This window comes from Nesoenas mayeri (genome assembly GCF_963082525.1).
Source record: "Nesoenas mayeri genome assembly, chromosome: 1".
In the NCBI taxonomy this organism is placed as follows: Eukaryota; Metazoa; Chordata; class Aves; order Columbiformes; family Columbidae; genus Nesoenas; species Nesoenas mayeri.
In genome coordinates, this window is record NC_137541.1 from 84,629,404 (window position 1) to 84,650,863 (window position 21,460).

Below are 21,460 nucleotides of genomic sequence, written 5' to 3' on the forward strand. Positions count from 1 at the left end.
TGTCACAAACCCCCTGGACAGTGTGTGTGTCACAAACCTCACTGGACAGTGTGTTTGTCACAAACCTCATAGGACAGTTTGTGTGTCATAAACCCCATTGGAAAGCGCATGTGTCACAAACCCCCCTGGACAGTGTGTCTGTCACAAACCCCATTAGACAACGTGTGTGTCACAAACCCATTTGGATAGTGTGTGTGTCACAAACACCTTTGGACTGTGTGTGTGTCACAAAGCTCATTGGACTGCGTGTGTGTAACAAATCCCATTGAACAGTGTGTGTGTCAGAAACCCCCCTGGGCAGTGTGTGTGTCACAAACCCCCATTGGACAGTGTGTGTGTCACAAACCCCATTGGACAGCGTGTGTGTCACAAACACCAGTAGGCAGTGTGTGTGTCATAAACCCCCATGGACAGTGTGTATTTCATAAACTCCCATGGACAGTGTGTATTTTATAAAGCCCCTTCGACAGTTTCTGTGGATAACAAGCCGCTTTGGATAGTGTGTGTGTCACCACCACCATTAAACTGTGTATGTGTCACAAACCCCATTGAACAGTGTGTGTGTCACAAACCTGACTGGACAGTGTGTGTATGACAAACACCCCTGGACAGTGTGTGTGCCAGAAACGACCCTGGACAGGCTTTGTGTCACAAAACCCTTTGGACAGGGAGTGTTTCTCAAACCCTATTGGACATCGTGTGTGTCACAAACCCCCCTGTATACAGTGTGTGTCACAAACCCCATTGGAGAGTGTGTGTATCACAAACCCCGTTTGACAGCGTGTGTGTCACAAACCCCCTAGAGAGTGTGTGTGTTTCAAACCCATTTGGACTGTGTGTGTGTCACAAACTTCATTAGACACTGTTTTTGTCACAAACCCCCCTGGACAGTATCACAGTATCACAGTATCACAGTATGTTTTGATTGGAAGGGACCTCAAAAGATCGTCTAGTCCAATCCCCCTGCTGGAGCAGGAATTCCTAGGTGAGGTCGCACAGGACCATGTCCAGGTGGGTCTTGAATGTCTTCAGAGAAGGAGACTCCACAACCCCCCTAGGCAGCCTGTTCCAGTGCTCTATCACCCTTACTGAGAAGAATTTTTTTCTCCAATTGAAGTGGAACCTCTTGTGGTCCAGCTTGATCCCATTACCCCTTGTCCTATTATTGTTTGCCACCGAGAAGAGCCTGCCATCCTCGTGGCACTCACCCTTTATATATTTATAAACATTAATAAGGTCACCCCTCAGTCTCCTCTTCTCCAAACTAAAGAGACCCAGCTCCCTCAGCCTTTCCTCATGAGGGAGGTGCTCCATTCCCTTAATCATCTTGGTTGCCCTACGCTGGACGCTCTCCAGCAGTTCCCTTTCCTTCTTGAACTGAGAGGCCCAGAACTGGACACAATATTCCAGATGTGGTCTCACCAGGGCAGTGTAGAGGGGAAGGAGGACCTCTCTTGATCTACTAACCACCCCCCTTCTAATACACCCCAGGATGCCATTGGCCTTCCTGGCCACAAGGGCACAGTGCTGGCTCATGGTCATCCTGTTGTCCACCAGGACCTTCAGGTCCCTTTCCCCTACACTGCTCTCTAATATGTAATTTCCCAACCTATACGGGAACCTGGGGTTGTTCCTGCCCAGATGCAGGACTCTACACTTTCCCTTGTTAAATTTCATCAGGTTATTCCCCGCTCAACTCTCCAGCCTGTCCAGGTCTCGCTGGATGGCAGCACAGCCTTCTGGCGTGTCAGCCACTCCTCCCAGCTTAGTGTCATCAGCAAACTTGCTGATAGTACACTCTATTCCCTCGTCTAAATCGTTAATGAATATATTGAATAATATTGGCCCCAGTACTGACCCCTGAGGCACTCCACTAGATACTGGCCTCCAACTAGACTCCGCACCATTGACTACCACTCTCTGGCTTCTCTCCTTAAGCCAGTTTGTAGCCCACCTCACTACTCTATTGTCTAGACCACACCTCCTCAACTTAGCTGTGGGGATGCTGTGGGAGACTGTGTCAAAGGCTTTACTGAAGTCAAGGTAGACCACATTCACGGCTCTGCCATCATCCATCCACCTTGTTACATTCTCATAAAAGTCTATGAGGTTGGTCAAGCATGACCTACCCTTGATAAAGCCATGCTGACTGCCCCTAATAACCCTCTTATCCTTGATATGCCTTGAGATGGCACCAAGGATAAGCTGTTCCATTACTTTCCCAGGGACAGAGGTGAGGCTGACCGGTCTATAATTACCCGGGTCCTCCTTCTTGCCCTTTTTGAAGACTGGAGTGACATTTGCTTTCCTCCATTCCTCGGGCACCTCTCCCCTTTCCCAAGACTTGGCAAAGATGATGGAGAGCGGTCCAGCAATGACTTCAGCCAGCTCCCTCAGCACCGGCGGATGCATCCCATCTGGACCCATGGATTTATGGATGTCCAGACTATTTAATTGCTCCTTAACCCAGTCCTCATCAACTAAAGCAAACTCCTCCATGGACCTGGCTTCATCCGGGGTCTCAGGGGTACAGGGCTCCCCAGGACAGCCTCCGGCAGAGTAGACAGAGACAAAGAAGGCATTCAGTAATTCTGCTTTCTCTGTATCTTCCGCCACTAGGGCACCCACCCCATTCCTCAGTGGGCCTACATTGCCTCTGGTATTAGTTTTATCCGCTATGTATTTGAAAAAGTTCTTTTTGCTGTCCTTGACACCTCTCGCCAGCTGTAATTCTAAGGAGGCCTTGGCTATCCTAGCTGCCTTCCTACATCCTCTAACAGCAGCCTTATATTCTTCCCAAGTGGCCAGCCCCTGCTTCCATGACCTGTAAACTCTCCTCTTCTGCTTGAGCATACCCAACAGATTCCCTATTCAACCATGCAGGCCTCCTGGCACCCTTCCTTGACCTCCTACGTGTGGGGATGCTCTGATCCCGAGCGTGGAAGAAGCAATCTCTGAATGCAATCCAGCTCTCTTGGGCCCCTTTTTCTTCAAGCAGTCTTGCCCATGGGATTTCCCCCAGCAATTGCTTGAAAAGGCCAAAGTTAGCCCTGCTAAAGTCCAGGGTTGCAATTCTACTTGCTATTCTGTTCCTGCCACACAAGATGCTGAACTCCACCATCTTGTGGTCACTGCAACCCAGGCAGCCCCCAACCTTTACTGCTTCGACCAGACCCTCCTTGTTAGTGAGGATGAGATCCAGCAGTGCACCTCTCCTAGTCGGCTCCTCCACCATCTACATGAGGAAGTTATCATCAATGCACTGGAGGAACCTTCTGAACTGTGGCTGGCTGGCTGAATGGTCCTTCCAGCAAACATCAGGGAAGTTAAAATCACCCAAAACAACCAGGGCCTGTGACTGTGAGGCCACTCTCAGCTGCCCATAGAAGGCCTCATCAACTTCCTCAGCCTGATCTGGTGGCCTGTAATAGACACCCACAACAGTGTCACCCCTGCCAGCCTGCCCCTTGATCCTGACCCATACACTCTCAACTCGCTCATCCTCCACTCCTGGGCAGAATTTAGTACATTGTAGTTGCTCTCTCACATAGAGAGCAACTCCACCACCACGCCTGGCTGGCCTGTCTTTTCTGAAAAGGGCATAGCCATCCATGACCACATTCCAGTCATGTGAACTGTCCCACCATGTTTCTGTAATTGCCACCAGATCATAATCTCCCGACCGGACATAGGATTCTAACTCCTCCTGTTTATTCGCCATGCTGCGCACATTGGTGTAGAGGCATTTCAGGGAGCGAGTGGAGCACACTCATTTCTCCCTAGGGACATAGGAGGCCACCCGGCCCTCATCAGTTTTAGAATGCTGCCCCACTGGGACAAGCCCAGCTACAAGCCCATCCCCCTTCCAGCCTAGTTTTAAAGCTCTCCAAATGAGCCCAGCTAATTCCTGCCCCAGCATTCTTCTGCCGCTACGAGATAAACCTTTCCCACGTGACACTGTCCGGATTGGTGTCTTATAGAACCAACCATTATCAAAAAATCCAAACCCCTGCCTATAGCACCACTCTTGGAGCCAACCATTTAGAGAATGAATTTTCCTATTCCATCCCACATCGTCACTTGAAGATGGAAGGAGTGAAGAGAAGATCACTTGAGCCCCTGAGTCTTTCACCATCCTTCCCAAGACCTTGAAATCATTCTTCATTCCCCTCAGACTACACGAAGCAGCTTCCTCCCCATCTGTCTGGAAGACCAGCAGCGGGTAGTAGTCTGTCGGGTGCGCCAGTTTGGGGAGCTTTCTAGTGATATCCTTGATCTGGGCTCCAGGTAGACTACAAACTTCCCTAAGATGAGGATCAACTCTGCATACTGGGCCCTCTGTTCCTTTCAGAAGGGAATTTCCTATTACTATCACCCTTCTTTCTTTCTTATCAGAGGCAGTCTTAAGTTGTGGAGTCAACCACCTCTTCCTATGTGATCTTGTAGGCAGGCATGGCACCGCCTCCTCACCTACCTCTTCTTCAAGATCCAGGGCCTCAAACCTATTACGGAGGGGCACCTGGGGAGACAAAGCAGGCAGGGAGGAGGGCTGCCCGTGACGCCGAACCGGAACACGCTTCCAACCCTCGTCGTCTTTTAGGTCCCCTACCTCTGCCTGACAGCAAGAAGGGTGGGGCCGACTCAGGACTTCTGCCTCTGTCCGAGAGGACAGGAGGTCCATCTCCTTTTGGGGGGTACCTCCCTGGGACCTTTCCGACTGGCAAGTCAGGATGTTACTCCACCAGTCAATCTCCCTTTCGCACTCCCTGATAGTGGGATCTGAAAAAGCTGTTCAAAGGGGTTCGTGAGACACACACTGTACAGGGGTATTTGTGACACACACTCTGTCCAATGGTGTTTGTGACACACACACTATCCAAAGTAGTTTGTGACACACATGTTGGATAGCGTGTGTATCACAAACGCCCCTGGACAGCGTGTATATCATAAACCACCCTGGGCAGTGTGTGTGTCACAAATCCCATTGGACAACGTGTGTGTTACTAACCCAGGTGGACAGTGAGTCACAAACACCATTAGACAGACTGTGTGTGTCACAGACCCTATTGGACAGTGCGTGTGTCACAAATCCATTTGGACAGTGTGTTTGTCACAAACCTCATTGGACATTTGGTGTGTCAGAAACCCCATTAGACAACGTGTGTGTTCACTCTACTCCGTTGGACAGTGCATGTGCATCACAAACCCCATTGGACAGTGTGTGTGTCACAAAGCCCCCTGGACTGTGTGTGTCAAAACTCTCCCTGGACAATGTGTGTGTCACAAACATCATTGAAAAGTTTGTCAGTCACAAACCCCATTGGAGAGTGTGTGTGTCACAAACCCCTTTGGACAGCGTGTATGTCACAAACCCCATAGACAGTGTGTATTTCTCAAACCAATTTAGACTGTGGGTGTGTCACAAACCCCATTGGACACTGTGTTTGTCAAAAACCCCCCTGGACAGCGTGTTTGTCACAAACCTTATTGGACAGTGTATGTGTCACAAACCCTCAATGACAGTGTGTTTGTCAAAAACCCCATTGCAGAGCATGTGTGTCTCAAACCCCATTGGACATTGTGTGTGTCACAAATCCCACTGGACAGTGGGTCTGTAACAAACACCATTTGACAGTGTGTGTGTCACAAGCACCATTGGACTTTGTGTATTGCACAAACTCCATTGGACACCGTGTGTGTAACAAACCCCATTAGACAGCGTGTGTAGTCACAAACGCCATTGAACAGCTTGTTTGTCACAAACCCAATTGGACGGTGTGTGTGTCGCAAACCCCTTTGGACAGCGTGTGTGTCACAAACCCCACTGGAAAGCATGTGAGTAACAAACCCCATTGGACAGCGTGTGTCTCATAATCCCCTTTGAACAGCTTGTGTGTCACAAACCCGAGTGGAGAGCGGGTGTGTCAGAAATCCCACTGGACACCCTGTGTTTAACAAACCCCCCTGGGCAGTGTGTGTGTGTCACAAACTCCATTGGACAACGTGTGTGTCACAAACCACGGTGGACAGTGAGCGTGTCACAAACACCATTGGACTGTCTGTCTGTCGCAAACCCCATTGGACTGTGTGTGTTTCACAAATCCCATTAGACAGCATGAGTGTCACAAACATCACTGGACAGCGTATGTGTCACAACCCCCCCTGGACAGTGTGTGTGTCACAAAACCCATTGGACAGTGTGTGTGTCACAAACCCCCTAGGAAGTGTGTGTGTCTAAAACCCCACTGGAGTGTGCGTGTGTCACATACCCCATTGGACAGTGTGTTTGTCACAAACGCCCCTGGACAGTGTGTGTGTGATAAACCTTATTTGACAGTGTGTATGTCACAAACCCCCATGGACAGTGTGTGTGTCACAAACCCCATTGGAGTGTGTCTGTGTCAAATACGCCATTGGACAGCGTGTGTGTCACAAATCCCCCTGGACACCGTGTGTGTCAAAAACCCATTGGACACTGTGTGAGTCATACACCCTATTTGACAGCGTGTGTTTCACAAACCCCATTGGAGAATGTGTGTGTCACAAACCCAATTGGACAGTGTCTGTCTCACAAACGCCCCTGGACAGCGTGTGTGTCACTAACCCAATAGGACAGCACGTGTGTGTCACAATCCCAATAGGACAGCATGTGTGTGTCAAAAACCCCATTGGACAGTTTTGTGTGTCACAAACCCAATTGGACTTAGTGTGTGTTTCACAAACCGCATTAGACAGTGTTTGTGTCACAAACCCCGTTGGACAGCGTGTGTGTCAAAAACCTCCATGGACAGTGCGTGTGTCACAAACCCCATTGGACAACGTGTGTGTCACAAACCCCATTGGACAGTGTATGTGTCACAACCCCCCCTTGACAGCGTGTGTGTCACAAAGCCCATTGGACAGTGTGTGTGTCACAAACCCCCTAGACACAGTGTGTGTCTCAAACCCCATTGGAGTGTGTGTGTCACATAACCCATTGGACAGTCTGTTTGTCACAAACCCCCCTGGACAGTGTGTGTCATAAACCCTATTTGACAGTGTATGTGTCACAGACCCCATGGACAGTGTGTGTTTCTCAAACCACATTGGACATTGTGTGTGTCACAAACCCCATTGGACAGTGTGTCTGTAACAAACACCATTTCACAGTGTGTGTGTCACAAGCACCATTGGACTTTGTGCATTGCACAAACTACATTGGACACCGTGTGTGTAACAAACCCCATTAAACAGCGTGTGTAGTCACAAACCCCATTGAACAGCTTGTTTTTCACAAACCCGATTGGACAGTGTGTATGTCGCAAACCCCTTTGGACATCGTGTGTGTCACAAACCCCACTGGAGAACATGTGAGTAACAAACCCCATTGGACAGCATGTGTGTCACAAACCACGGTGGACAGTGAGCGTGTCACAAACACCATTGGACTCTGTGTGTCACAAACCCCATTGGACAGTGTGTGTGTCACAAACCTCCTAGGAAGTGTGTGTGTCTAAAACCCCACTGGAGTGTGTGTGTGTCACATACCACATTGGACAGTGTGTGTGTCATAAACCTTATTTGACAGTGTGTATGTCACAAACCCCCATGGACAGTGTGTGTGTCACAAACCCCTTTGGACTGCATGTGCGTCGCAAACTCAATTAGAGAATGTGTGTGTCACAAAGCCCATTGGACAGCATGTGTGTCACAAACCCCCGTTGGACAGTGTGTGTATCTCAAACCCATTTGGACTGTGCGTGTTACACATACTCCATTGGACACTGTGTTTGTCACAACACCCCCTGAACAGTGTGAGTCTCAAAAGCGCATTGGACAGTGTGTGTGTCACAAAACCCTTTGGACAACATTTGTGTCACAAACCCTATTCCACAGCATGTGTATTACAAAACCCTTTGGACAGCATGTGTGTCACATACCCCAAAAGCAGTGTGTGTATCTCAAACATATGAACCCCCATGGACAGTGTGTATTTCATAAACCCCCATGGACAGTGTGTATTTCATAAACCCCCTTCGACAGTTTTTGTGGGTAACAAGCCCCTTTGGATAGTGTGTGTGTCACAACCACCATTAAACAGTGTGTGTGTCACAAAAACCATTGGACCCTGAGTCTGGAACAAGCCCCAATGAACAGCGTGTGTGTCACAAACCTGACTGGACACTGTGTGTGTGACAAACACCCCTGGACAGCGTGTGTGCCAGAAACGACCCTGGACAGGCTTTGTGTCACAAAACCTTTTAGACAGAGAGTGTGTCTCAAACCCTATTGGACATCGTGTGTGTCACAAACCCCCCTGTACACAGTGTGTGTCACCAACACCATTTGAAAGCGTGTGTGTGACAAACCCCCTAGACAGTGTGTGTGTTTCAAACCCGTTTGGACTGTGTGTGTGTCACAAACCCCACTGTGTTTTTAAAAAACCTCCCTGAACACTGTGTGTGTCAACACCCCACTGACAGCATGTGTGTCACAAACCTTATTGGACAGTGTGTGTCACAAACCCCATTGGACAGCGTGTATGTCACAAACCCGATACGACAGCATGTGTGTCACAAACAGCATTGAACAGTTTGTGTGTCACAAACCCCATTGGAGAGTGTGCATGTCACAAACCTCATTGGACAGAGTGTGTGTCACAAACCCCCTATACAGTGTGTGTATCTGAAACCCATTTGGACCGTGTGTGTGTCTGAAACCCCATTGGACAGTGTGTGTGTCACAAACCACCTTGACATTGTGTATGTCACCAAACTCATTTGACAACGTGTGTGTCACAAACCGCATTGGACTGTGTGTTTACCACAAACCCCCATTGGACAGCGTGTGTGTCACTAATTCCATTGGACAGTGTGTGTGTGTTACAAACCCCACTGGACAGTGTGTGTGTCACAAACCCAGTAGGACAGCATATGTGTGTCACAAACCCCATTGGGAAGTTTTGTGTTTCACACAACCAATTGGACTTCATGTGTTTCACAAACCCCATTCCACAGTGTTTGTGTCGCTGTCGAGGGTTAAGATTGCGGGGTGACAATAAAACCCTGGCAGATGTATTGTTAACCCCCTCTTCCCCCCCGACTCCCCCCTTTTGCCCCTCCCTCTCCCCCCTTCCACTCAGGACAGGTGATCGGGAGAGAAAAAGAAGGACAGAGAGAAGAGAGTTAAAAAAATTAAAGATGTTTTACTAATGCTACTAATAAGAATAGAGAAAATAATACAAAATATACAAAACCAATCTTGAAAGTCTCAGCAACTGCAGAGCCAGCACCCAAAGTCCTGGATTAGACTCCACAGCCAACCAGAGCTGGATTCAGTCTGTCACTAGGCCTCAGTTCGCAGGGACGACTAGCAAGGTCCTCTCCTAATGTCGGCCATAGGGAAAAGGGAAAAGAAGGGCCGAGATCCTTGTGATCTCCCATTTTATATGAAGTATTCACGTGAATGGAATGTTATACACAGTTGGTCAGTTGTTCCTCGTCGCCCCTCTCGCGAGATGTCCATCCATGCTTATCAATAAGTTTGCATTCCATTGCTAGGTTTTACCAAAACATGTGTCTGGTTCTCCAGGAAAATGCAGTTAATATGAAGGCTTTAGCTGACAGGCAAAATTCACTGAAAGAGAAACTTGTTTTTAACAAAACCAGGACATTCCACCCCTTATAATATGCCATTCACTGAATGCTTAGATCTTATCAATACAATCTATCAATACAATCTAATGAATCACTACTACTATATATATATATATACATATGTACATATATACCCAGGAGTAATTAATCTTAATCAGTGGACCATCCTTTAAAAAGTTCATTAAGTTCATTTTGTCACAACAGTCTCCCAGGGCAGGAAAAATGGTACAAGTGCATTTCATGACCACTGTTTGTGGGTTAAAGACATCAACTTCGAAGAAGTTGTCAGGCGCCACTCGAAGAAGCTAGCTCTAGTTTCATCATCCCTGTCTTGATCTGAAAGACACTTATTAAATACTGTTAGTACGACAATTCACATCATGCAGTTCAGTATTGAATATTTTCACCTAAGCTCAAATCCCCTTGAGGTACACACCGAACTTCTCCATCCTTAAGCATCACCCACCAGGTGCTGCCAGGTCCCTGGGCAAAAACAATCCCACGAATGGGCTTGCCTTTGCCTGAGGCAGGAGTAACCCAGACTGCCTTTCCTAACATATTTTTCATGTGTACTACAGGGACTTTATCTCCTTCTACAGTCCGTAGAATTTCTGATTGGGCAGGCCCGGCTCGATTGGTTGATCCCCTGGTGTTGACCAACCAAGTGGCTTTTGCTAAATGTGAATCCCAGTTTTTAAAGGTTCCACCACCAAGTGCCTTTAGTGTAGTTTTTAGCAAACCGTTGTACCTTTCAATTTTCCCAGAGGCTGGTGCATGATATGGAATATGATATACCCACTCAATACCATGTTCTTTTGCCCAATTGTCTATAATACTGTTTTTGAAATGAGTACCATTGTCTGATTCAATTCTTTCTGGCGTACCATGTCGCCAAAGGACTTGCTTTTCAAGGCCCAAGATAGTATTTCGGGCTGTAGCATGAGGTACAGCATATGTTTCCAACCATCCAGTGGTTGCTTCCACCATTGTAAGTACATAACGCTTACCTTGACGTGTTTGTGGAAGTGTAATATAATCGATCTGCCAAGCTTCTCCATACTTATACTTTAACCATCGCCCCCCATACCATACAGGCTTTAACCGTTTCGCTTGTTTGATTTCGGCACAAGTTTCACATTCATGAATAACCTGTGAAATAGTGTCCATAGTTAGATCCACCCCTCGATCGCGAGCCCATTTATATGTTGCATCTCTACCTTGATGCCCTGAAGCATCATGGGCCCACCGAGCTAGGAAAAGTTCACCTTTATGTTGCCAGTCCAAGTCCACCTCAGCTACTTTAATTTTAGCAGCTTGATCCGCTTGTTGGTTGTTTAGATGTTCCTCGGTGGCTCGACTTTTAGGCACATGAGCATCTACATGACGAACTTTCACAGGCAGGCTCTCTAGCCGAGCAGTAATGTCTTGCCACAGTGTGGCAGCCCAAATGGGTTTACCTCTGCGCTGCCAGTTGCTTTTCTTCCATTGCTGTAGCCACCACCACAAGGCATTTGCTACCATCCATGAGTCAGTATAGAGATAAAGTATTGGCCACTTTTCTCGTTCAGCAATGTCCAAAGCCAGCTGGATGGCTTTCACTTCTGCAAACTGACTAGATTCACCTTGTCCTTCAGTGGCTTCTGTAACTTGTCGTGTGGGACTCCACACAGCAGCTTTCCACCTTCGATGTTTTCCTACAAGACGACAGGATCCATCTGTGAACAGTGCATACTGCTTATCAGTCTCTGAAAGAGTATTATACGGTGGTGCTTCTTCAGCACGTTTTACTTCCTCCTCATCTGGAGACATCCCAAAGTCTTTGCTTTCTGGCCAATCTGTAATCACTTCTAAGATCCCTGGGCGATTGGGACTTCCAATTCGAGCTCGTTGTGTGATCAATGCAATCCATTTACTCCACGTAACTTCGGTCGCATGATGTGGAGAGGGAACCGTCCCTTTGAACATCCAGCTCAGCACCGGCAGTCGAGGTGCTAGGAGGAGCTGTGCTTCAGTACCGATCACTTCTGAAGCAGCTCGAACTCCTTCGTATGCTGCTAGTATCTCTTTTTCAGTTGGAGTATAGTTGGCCTCAGATCCTTTGTATCCTCGACTCCAAAAACCTAAGGGTCGACCTCGGGTTTCTCCTGGTGCTTTCTGCCAAAGGCTCCAGGTAAGTCCATTATCTCCGGCTGCAGTGTAGAGCACGTTTTTAACATCTAGTCCAGTCCGAACTGGTCCAAGGGCCACCGCATGAGTTATCTCACGCTTAATTTGTTCAAAGGCTTGTCGTTGTTCAGGGCCCCACTCAAATTGGTTCTTTTTACGAGTCACTCGATAGAGAGGGCTCACAATCTGGCTGTAGTCAGGAATATGCATTCTCCAAAAACCTACAATGCCCAAGAAAGTCTGTGTCTCCTTTTTATTAGTAGGTGGAGACATTGCAGCAATTTTGTTGATCACATCCATTGGGATCTGGCGACGGCCATCTTGCCATTTTATTCCTAAAAACTGGATCTCTCGTGCAGGTCCCTTGACCTTGCTTCGTTTTATGGCAAAACCAGCATCCAAAAGAATCTGAATTATTCTCTCACCTTTCTTGAAGACTTCTTTCGCTGTGTCGCCCCATACGATGATGTCATCAATATACTGCAAGTGTTCTGGAGCTTTACCTTGCTGCAGCGTGGTCTGGATCAGTCCATGGCAGATGGTAGGACTGTGTTTCCACCCCTGGGGCAAGCGATTCCACGTGTACTGGATGCCTCTCCAGGTGAAAGCAGACTGCGGCCTGCACTCTGCTGCTACAGGAATAGAGAAAAATGCATTAGCAATGTCAATTGTAGCATACCACTTAGCTGCCTTTGACTCCAGTTCAAATTGCAGTTCTAGCATGTCAGGCACAGCAGCACTCAGTGGTGGCGTAACTTCATTCAGGCCACGATAGTCCACAGTTAGTCTCCACTCATCACTAGACTTACGCACTGGCCAGATTGGGCCGTTAAAAGGTGAGCGAGTCTTACTGATCACACCCTGGCTTTCCAATTGACGGATCAACTTCTGGATAGGAATCAAAGAGTCTCGATTGGTGCGATATTGCCGGCGATGCACTGTCGTGCTAGCAGTTGGCACCTGCTGATCGTCAACCATCAGCAGTCCTACAACAGAAGGATCATCTGAAAGACCAGGCAAATCAGACAGCTGTTCAATTTTCTCAGTGTCCACAGCTGCTATACCAAATGCCCACCTATACCCTTTTGGGTCCTTAAAATACCCTCTCTTGAGGTAGTCTATGCCAAGGATGCATGGAGCATCTGGACCAGTCACAATGGGATGCTTTTCCCAGTTTTTTCCAGTTAGGCTCATTTCAGCCTCTACAACAGTCAGTTCCTGGGATCCCCCAGTCACTCCAACAATATTGATGGATTGCGTTCCTTTATAATTAGAAGGAATTATTGTGCACTGTGCACCAGTGTCCACTAAAGCTTTGTACTCCTGGGGGTGTGTTGTACCAGGCCATCGTATTTGTACAGTCCAATAAACTCTGTTACCCCTTTCCTCCACCTGGTTGGAGGCAGGGCACCTCTAATTTCTGTTTTGCACAGTCTCTGGGTGTGAATTAGAGGTTCCTTCAAGAGCATCAGAATCTCTTCTGCTCCTTTTGTAAACTGGAGCAGCCACCTTCCTAGGAGTTTTTCCTTTGATCTCACGTACTCGTTCTTGAAGTTCTGAGGTAGGCCTCCCATGCCACTTATTCATGTTTTCTCCCTGCTCATGTAGGAAGAACCACAGTGAACCTCTTTTTGTGGGCTGCCTCTGTCCTCTCTCTCGAGATTGGAAACGCCTTTTCCTAACAGCTGAAACATAGGTTTGTGCAGGTCGTGAATGGTATGTGTCCTCTCTGAGTTCTTTGATTTCTTGCAATAGCTTTTCAAACCGGTCATCAGATTTTTCACACAGTTTCTCCACAGCAGAGACACAAGCCCGTAGAGAACCAGCAAGGCTGTCCTCAAATTCACGGAGCTGCTCAATCACTTCAGTAATATCTTGTCCAACTCTAGATGACCAGAGCATTCCTGCCAATGACTTAGCATATGCAGGTGATGCACTTTGTACAAATCTGCGCCACAGAGGTCGTGAACAATTGATTCTATCTGGGTCTGTTCCCTCTTGGCTGTTTGGTCCAAAATAGATGATCTCTCGCACAGCTAATTCTCTCAGGAACTGAATACCTTTCTCCATAGTATTCCATTTCCCTAACCTGGATATACAGTCTTCCTTGTAGGGAAATCTTACTTTCATAGCTGCCAGGAGTCGGGTCCAGAGAGTAGTGGCATTAGACTCTCTTGAAATTGCCCTATCAATGGTGGAATCTCTTGACAGAGATCCCAGCTGCCTGGCTTCACCACCTTCCAGTTCAATTGTATCTGCCCCATTGTCCCAGCATCGGAGCAGCCAGGTTAAAATATTCTCGCCTTCACGACGACTAAAGTCTTTTCGCAGATCTCTCAGCTCACCTGGAGAAAAGGACCGAGTGGTGGTCACTTCATCTCCTCCCTGTCCTGATGGTGCCCCTTGAGTTGATGTTGGCCCTGTGCCATCATCTGCTGCACGGGTGGTCTTTCTAGTGACTTTCTTACAACCAGCAACTGATGCTGATATGGGTTTACCATCATTTGATTCATTTCCAGAGTCTGAATGACTGTCACAGTGATCGCTATGGTTACAGCAGCAACAGTGCCCAGTGTGTGAAGAAGGGGGGGCTGCCTTTAAGGCTGCAGACTTAGTGTTATCAGAAGTGACCTTGGCAGAAGAACTCTGTGTAGGAGCTGTACCTTCAGCCTGCGAAGGCGCCGTGGCGGGGGCAGCAGCTGCAACGGCAGCTTTCACTGTTTTGCTCTTTCTCGAGCGGCTCGGAGTGCTTTTTGCCGAAGCTTCCGAAGACGCACCGCAAATCTCAGGACAACAAAGAGACGCAAACCTCCTGTTGAACGCCATTTCTCTTAACAGAAGCACAAACTGACACACATTCAGCAAACCAGATAACACCATCACAGTTCTATCAAAACTCCAAGGGTATTCGAAATTCTCTAAAACATTTGCGAACTGTCCTAGCGAAAAAACGAAAGTATTGTTAGTCAGCCTTTCTAAAGGTTCGCTTGACCAATTAGCAAACACAGACCCGTACGGCTCTTTAATCTCTCCTGGAGGCTTTTCAAGGTAAAGCAGAAGCGAGTAGAAATTCATTAGCGGCTGCAGTATAATGAAATAAACCAGTGACAAACCACACAGTATCATCATGAGCATTGTCCAGTTCCTTGTTGTTATATAATGAATACTTCGATTTAAAAAGAAAGCCCAACACAGATATGGAATCAGTGAGCACAATGCAGAAAATAACTGATACAACTTGAGCCATAACATCTTTAAATCAGTGGAATTCACTTTGCCTTAATAGCACTAAATAATATCCGAAGCAAACAGGCGCGCGAGTATCACAACTCTATGAGTTGGCACCGTGCCAAGAAAATTGAAAGGCACGTCAGAGCCGTAGAAAAGCCAAAAAATCTCCAAATTTACCCCTTTCTCTTGCCCCACGCTGGGCGCCAATTATCTGTCGAGGGTTAAGATTGTGGGGTGGCAATAAAACCCTGGCAGATGTATTGTTAACCCCCTCTTCCCCCCCGACTCCCCCCTTTTGCCCCTCCCTCTCCCCCCTTCCACTCAGGACAGGTGATCGGGAGAGAAAAAGAAGGACAGAGAGAAGAGAGTTAAAAAAATTAAAGATGTTTTACTAATGCTACTAATAAGAATAGAGAAAATAATACAAAATATACAAAACCAATCTTGAAAGTCTCAGCAACTGCAGAGCCAGCACCCAAAGTCCTGGATTAGACTCCACAGCCAACCAGAGCTGGATTCAGTCTGTCACTAGGCCTCAGTTCGCAGGGACGACTAGCAAGGTCCTCTCCTAATGTCGGCCATAGGGAAAAGGGAAAAGAAGGGCCGAGATCCTTGTGATCTCCCATTTTATATGAAGTATTCACGTGAATGGAATGTTATACACAGTTGGTCAGTTGTTCCTCGTCGCCCCTCTCGCGAGATGTCCATCCATGCTTATCAATAAGTTTGCATTCCATTGCTAGGTTTTACCAAAACATGTGTCTGGTTCTCCAGGAAAATGCAGTTAATATGAAGGCTTTAGCTGACAGGCAAAATTCACTGAAAGAGAAACTTGTTTTTAACAAAACCAGGACAGTCGCAAACCCCATTGAACAGCGTGTGTGTCAAAAATCCCATAGACAGCCTTTGTGTCTCAAACCCCAGTGGACTGTGTGTCACCAACCCCATTGGAGAGTGTGTGTGTCAAAAACCCAGTAGGACAGCTTATGTGTGTCACAAACCCCATTGGGAAGTATTGTGTCACAACCCCCCCCGGACAGTGTGTATGTCACAAAAGCCTTTAGGCAGTGTATGTGTCACAAACCCCATTGGACACTGTGTTTGTTACACCCCCCCTGGACAGTGTGTGTGTCAAAAGCGCATTGGACAGTATGTGTGTCACAAACCCCTTTGGAAAACGTGTGTTTCACAGATCCCATTGGACAGTGTGTGTGTCACAAACACCACTGGATAGTGTGTGTGTCACAAACCCTTCTGGACAGTGTGCTTGTTACAAACCCCATTGGACAGCGCCTGTGTCACAAACTCCTTTGGACAGTGTGTGTGTGTCACAACCCCATTTGACAATGTGTGTTTCACAAACCCCTTTGGACAGTGTGTGTGTCACTAATTCCATTGGACAGTGTGTGTGTTACAAACCCTATTGGACAGTGTGTTTGTGTCACAAACCCAATAGGACAGCATGTGCGTGTCACAAACCCATTGGACAGTGTGTTTGTCACAAACCTCATTGGACAGAGTGTGTGTCATAAATCCCATTGGAAATCGTGTGTATTACAAAACCCACTGGAGAGTTTGTGTGTTACAAAGCCCATTTGACAACTTTTGTGTCACAAAACCCTTTGGACAGAGTGTGTGTCACAAACACCATTGGACAGTGTGTGTGTCACAAACCCAATAGGACAGCATGTGTGTGTCACAAATCCCATTGGACAGTTTCGTGTGTCACAAACCCAATTAGACTTCATGTGTGTTTCACAAACCCCATTCCACAGTGTTTGTGTCACAAACCCCATTAAACAGCGTCTGTGTCAAAAACCCCATAGACATCGTGTGTCTGTCGCAAACCCCATTGGACTCTGTGTGTGTCACAAAACCCTTTGGACAGTGTGTGTGTCACAAACCCCATTGGAAATCGTGTGTGTCACAAACCAGCCCGGAGAGTGTGTGTCTCACAAAACCTATTTGACAACATGTGTGTCACAATCCCCTTTGGACAGTGTGTGTGTGTCACGCACACCATTGGAAAGTGTGTGTGTCACAAACACCATTAGACTGTGTGTGTGTCACAAACCCGATTGCACAGAGTGTGAGTCACAAACCTCCACGGACATCGTGTGTGTCACAAAACCTATTGGACAGTGTGTGTGTCATAAACACAATAGGACAGCATGTGTGTGTCACAAACTCAATTGGATAGCATGTTTGTCTCACAAACCCCATTCGACAGTGTGTGTGTCACAGACCCCATTGGACAGCATGTGTGTCACAAACCCCATTGGACATTGTGTCTGTCGAAAACCCCATTGGACTGTGTGTGTGTCACAAACCCTTTTAGACAGCATGAGTGTCTCTAATCCCATTGGACAGCATATGTGTCACAACCCCCCCTGGACAGTTTGTGTGTACAAAAACCCATTGGACAGTGTGTGTGTCACAAACCCCATAGGAGAGCGTGTGTGTCACAAACCCGAATGGACAGTGTGTGTGTCTCAAACCCCACTGGAGTGTGTGTGAGTCACATACCCCATTGGACAGTGTGTGTGTTACGAACCCCCATGGACAGCCTATGTCTCACAAACCCCTTTGGATTATGTGTGTGTCACAAACCCCATTGGACAGTTTGTGTGTCACAAACTCCTTTGGACAGTGTGTGTGTTTCAGAAACCCCATTGGACAGTGTGCTTGTCACAAACCTCCTTGCACAGTGTGTGTGTCATAAACCCCATTGGAAATCGTGTGTGGCACAAACACCCCTGGAGAATGTGTGTGTCAGAAAACCCTTTTGACAATGTGTGTCACAAACCCCATTTGACAGTGTGTGTGTGTGTCACAATCCCATTGGGCAGTTTGTGTGTCACAAAACCCCATGGATAGTGTGGGTGTCACAAACATCCTAGACAGTGTGTGTGTCACCAACCCCATTGGACAGCATATGTGTCAAAATCCCCATAGACAGCATGTGTGCCTCAGACCCCACTGGACTGTGTGTCACAAACCCCATTGGACAGTGTGTCTGTCGCAAACCCTATTGGACTCTGTGTGTGTCACAAACCCCATGGGACAGCGTGTTTGTCAAAAACCCCCCTGGACAGTGTGTGTGTCAAAAGCCTATTGGACAGTGTGTGTGTGTCACAAACCCCCTAGATAGTGTTTGTGTCTCAAACCCCATTGCAGTGTGTGTGTGTCACATACCCCATTGGACAGTGTGTTTGTCGCAAACCCCCCTGGACAGTGTCAAAAAGCCCATTGGACAGTGTGTGTGTCATAAACCCTATTGGACAGCGTGTGTGTTACAAACCTCCATGGACAGTGTGTGTGTCTCTAACACCCTAGACAGTTTGTGTATCTCAAACCCATTTGGACTTTGTGTGTGTCACAAAACCCATTGGCCCTGTGATTGTCAAAATCCCGCCTGGACTGTGTGCAGGTCAAAAGCGCATTGGACAATATGTGTGTCACAAACATCTTTGGAAAACGTCTGTGTGTCACAAACCCCCTGGACAGCTTGTGTGTCACAAAGCCCTTTGGACACTGTGTGTTTGTCACAAACTCCATTGGACAGCGTGTGTGTGTCACAAACCCCATTGGACAGTGTGTGTGTTAATAACTCCAGTAAACAGCGTGAAACAAACCACCTAGACAGCCTGTGTGTCGCAAATCCCATGGGACTGTGTGTGTATCACACACCCCTTTAGAAAGCATGATTTTCACAAACTCCATTGGACAGCGTGTGTGTGTCACAACCCCCCCGGACAGCCTGTGTGTCACAAAACGCGTCGGACAGTATGTGTCTCACAGACCCCCTAGAGTGTGTGTGTCTCAAACCCCACTGGAGTGTGAAGGACGACGTTGCCCAGTCCTGCAAACAAAGGGGAAAAGCTCAGACCCTTCAACATGGCCCCGGATTTGTCGAGACTTGTCGATCTTTCGCAATCACCCCTTTCCCCCGCAGACTCTTCTCTACTCGGAGGGCTATAAAAAAAGCTCGCTTAAAACAGCACTGATAGGGAATCCACCACCCTGAGGACCCTCAGCCCACCAGCCTCACCACGGGAACTAGACTAGACATCGGAGGATGCTGCCCTCCTAAACTACAAACCCCAGCATCCTCGCTGCGGGACACCGGAGGGCATACACACATCTCATCATCCATGCTGTGGAGCCCTAAGAGTGACTGGATCCCTCATCTGTTTTTTTCTTCCTTTCTCTCTGCTCTTTCCGCCTCTCCTTTTTTCTATACCCCCATTTCTTTGTCTCTCCTTCTGTGAATGGTGATATATTACTCTCTTTCTCTCTCTCTTACACCTTAGTTTTCCTTCCCTCTGTACCACTCTTTTTCTCTCTCTCTTCCTTTTGAACATATAAGAGTAACATTATCTTAAGCTCTGCTGTTGGATTCTTCTAAGTCCCATATTATAGCTACTAATGGTTGCCAATACATGGCTCGTAGTAGGACTCTTGCTGTTAATGTATTGATAAGTTCTGTGATATCATAAACTATTTTTGCAAAGCCACTATTTGCTGTAACTAGTATTCCAACACATACTTTTAGTAAAACTCATAACTGAATTGGACCCCTGGAGTGATTGTCTGTCATTCACTTCACATAACCGCACAGAATTAACCGACAGTTAACTCACACCTGGTCTCATCTGTTGAGTCAGGGCGTGTGTCGCATTCAGAGTTAACTCATCCCTCATCCCATCTGTTGGGACAGAACAGAGGGGAGGCTCTACAGCTTCCTCACAAGGGGAGAAGGAGGGACAGGCACTGATCTCTTCTCTCTGGTGACCAATGACAGAACCCAAGGGAATAGCAGGAAGATGTGCCAGAGGAGGTTCAGGTTGGACATGAGGAAAAGGTTCTTCACCCAGAGGGTAGTGGAGCATTGGAACAGGCTCCCGAGGGAGGTGTCACAGCCTGTCAATATTCAAGAAAAGACTAGACAGTGCCATCAGGCATACAGTGTGAACTGTGGGGTTGTCATATGCAGGAACAGGAGGAGATGGACTCGATGATCCCTGTGGGTCCCTTCCAACTCAGGACATTCTATGATTTTAATTTTCTCATTGCAAAAATTGATTCAAATAAATAAATGCCATTAATATTCCAATTTAACCACAAGGCACTAAAGCTTAAGTAAATGGGAAAATGGATGGAAAAAAATTTTCCTTCAGTCTCTTAAGTACTAGAATATTCTCAAGGCAGAATGAGTTAAACGCCCTTTTGAAAAGCCTTTACAGAAAATCCTGCATTGGCTCTAGGGTCCTGACTGGGACTATTTCATTAAATGATACAGGCAACCCTATTACAGTAACCAAAACAATGGCATTGCAGACAGGGAAAGATGAAAACAATAGTAGGAAGAGACAAGACAAACGGTAACCTTCCCCAGCTCTTTCTCATGTCATTAAATGAAATCCAGTAAATTTCTGTGCCCTATAAAACAGAAAGCAAGACAAGAACTAGGACCCTATGCCCCTCATCAACATGAAGCTATCAATGTTCCTTGTGCTATGTCCCTGATCAATATGAAGCTATCATATATACCAGGCTCCCCATAGCACAAGGAACAATAGAAGGTGGTTACTCCACTCCCAGCACACTTGTTGGTGGGAAAAGAGATGGGTATCCTGTCCAAATTTTTATATTCTCGGTGTTCTTGTAGATTTCCAAGGCATAAGGACCAAATCAACATTTCTACATAATACGAGACATAGCACTTTGATTAAAATGTTTCTACAATAGAAACATCACAGAACCTGAGTTTCTGTATATTTTCTTCTCTCTCAGCATGACTGAAAGTTGAGCATAAAGTTACATAGGCATCCATACAGAGTCATGTTACAGTGAAAGAGCTGTGTGCAAAAGCTGCAGACAGGGAATTGGTTTTCTAGTAGAGCTTCTTTCAACTGGAGGGCCCAAACAGGTAGCACTTCCCTGACAGATGGGAATCCTGTTCTGGGATCCCCTGAAGCAGATGTAGCTGGTTTGAATTCCATAGATTAGGCCAACCAGCTGCATCTGAGCTGCAGTCTCCGGCAGGGCAACCTCTCAGCGCTGTGCTCTGCAGCATGAGCAATGCAGACATAGCTTTCAGTTAGGTGAATGAGTTTTACCTGACTTATATGATGCAAGCAATACATCCCCCAAAATGGCATAAATTTTTCCTTGTGCTCTTTGATGTAAACAACAACAACAACAAAAAATCTGAATTTGTCCTGCTTCAATTCCCAAGCTTTAAGCTTCAGAAATTCATCAGCCCCTTTGAAAAACATACAAGTATATTCTAGTTCCATGTGTAGATTCTTAATAAATTGATTGAATTACTCTTTCATTTTCTGTTTGCTAGGTAGAGGCACTAAGCAGTCCTGCAGTAAAACACTTGCATTCCAGAATCTTGGTCTTTGTCAGCCTCACCTCCT

General features: G+C 47.0%; 1 protein-coding gene across 1 annotated transcript in view; it reads right to left on the reverse strand.

Annotated features, from left to right (window-relative positions):
• Nucleotides 1-21,460, reverse strand: part of LOC308041734 (rap1 GTPase-activating protein 1-like) — a gene marked incomplete at both ends in the record, with an annotated part of 278,133 nt that overhangs the window by 255,684 nt on the left and 989 nt on the right. The gene's annotated exons all lie outside the window — the stretch shown is intronic.